The 1,981-nt window shown below is 27.4% G+C and overlaps 1 protein-coding gene across 1 annotated transcript in view; it reads right to left on the bottom strand.

Annotated features, from left to right (window-relative positions):
• LOC107455620 (ras-related protein Rap-1b-like) overlaps nt 1–1,772 on the bottom strand; it is a 92,078-nt gene extending 90,306 nt beyond the window's left edge. Inside the window, exon 1 of the mRNA XM_016073247.3 lies at nt 1,510–1,772. The gene's annotated coding sequence lies outside the window, so the exon portion shown is untranslated. The remainder of the gene's footprint in view (nt 1–1,509) is intronic.
• Between the last annotated feature and the right edge of the window lie 209 nt (nt 1,773–1,981).

Genomic DNA, 1,981 nt, shown 5'->3' with positions numbered 1-1,981 from the left:
TATATATATATATTGAAACGCACACAACTACTTGACATATTTTAACTTGTCACGTCCCATTATAATATCATATATATCAATTATTTATAAGATTAGATAACTAACTCATATAATACGATAACTAACTCATCATTTCGAATATTTTCATCTATTTTTTTACACATTTATCAAAATATAATATTGAGAGCAGTTATTCGAACAATTTAAATATACCCGAAATAATCTATTTTTTTCTGCTTGCATTTGACAAAATTTCAATGCATTTTTCAAAAGTAGAATGAATAAAAATTTTAACTTACATAACGAAAAATTATTTCCTAGTAACAAATATAAATATTACATATTTATTTGAAATAAAATTTAATGTATAAATAGTTCAGAAACTAACTTGTCAACTTTATTCTTAACGAAATAAAACAACTTTTAAAGAACAAATTTTATTAAAAGTATTACATGCTCTAATTGTAATTCATTTCGCAATGTTTCTCTAAATAATTACTACGTTTTTATTTGCTTTTTTGAGAGTGAGGGGGTAATCTTGCAATCGAAATTTTGAAAACTCTTCGGCTATATAAAATGTTCAAATCTTTAGTGGAGCTTCGGGCCTACGACAATGTAATCTGTTCAAGCAGAATGTAGGGAAATTTTATAGCTAAAGAAATTTTGCTGAATAAATTTCTATTCCTTTAATTGTTTTGAATCAATTATTTATTAATGTTCAATTATTTATGTATTTTTTATTTCAAGCAAACTATTAGATAAAAGCAAAAATTGGTTCAACGTTCAATAAAAATAATAACGTGATCTACAATATCTTGATTTGCAGTGGCCTGAATATGGTGTTATATTGAACCGTGTTTGGAGGATATAGCATCAAGTGAAGTTGGAGGATAAGATGGAGGGTAGCATCGATAAGTTGGAGGATAGCATGGAGTGATCAAATTTCAAATAGCAATTTGCAACAAGTTTAAATATGCCATGTTTCACACAATAAAATTTCTGAAAATCCAACATTTATAATAACCCAAAAATAAACCGAAGCCTAATTTTATCATCATGAAATTGTAAGAAGACAGAAAGAGAATAGGGAACTAAAAACAATAACTTGAACCACAATGTCTTGATTTGCAGTGGCCTGAATAAGATGTTAAATTAAACTTCGTTTGATTTCAAGTTGAAGAATAGTCACGAGAAATCAAATTTAAAACATTACTTACTTTGCAGCCAATCTAAATGATGTTATGTTTTATGAACACACTATAAAATATCCGAAAATGTAAAGTTTATTGTAACCCAAAAATAAACCAAAGTTTAATTTTCTCATCGTAAAAGTATTAGATAGAAAGAGAATGAAAAGTTTTGAATAATAAAGTATTAACAAGCAAGAAAAGAACTCATTTTAAAGTAACATAGTGTAATAAAAGAAAATTGATTTTATAGTTCTACGCAAACAACCAAAGCGAACAAATAAAAAAAGAATTTAATCTTAAACACAAAACATTTCATTACCTTTATATTCGAAAACCGATTTATTCTGAAAGATTATCTTTAAATAGAAACCATTTGTTCGAAAAATGTCTCACTTTCTAACGACAACAATGTAGTAAAATGTTTAAATCTTCCTCAAAACTCAATCTTATCAAGAGAAGCGACGTTCACTTTCATCCTCACTATCTTTAAAAGTGTTCCGGTTTTTAAATTTTATTAATTCTTGAAAGAATTTGGCCAAAAACAAAACATGTGACATAAACTTTAAAGTTTGTAAGCGATGTATTTCTTATCTTTGAAAGAAAACACAACGGAGTTAAAAACCTCGTGATTGTTTGGTGTTGACTGGGATCGAAGGTAGTGATTCAAAAGATACCTACGACGCTCATCAAAATTATTTAAATAGTTTTGGGAATCAATCGTTATTCATGCACCTGACAAAAACAAATTTAATGATGCGTTTTCTGCTAGATAAGTTTCCTAACTTCACGGC

This window comes from Parasteatoda tepidariorum, chromosome 7 (assembly GCF_043381705.1).
Source record: "Parasteatoda tepidariorum isolate YZ-2023 chromosome 7, CAS_Ptep_4.0, whole genome shotgun sequence".
Taxonomy (NCBI): Eukaryota; Metazoa; Arthropoda; class Arachnida; order Araneae; family Theridiidae; genus Parasteatoda; species Parasteatoda tepidariorum.
This window is presented reverse-complemented; position numbering and strand designations above follow the sequence as displayed.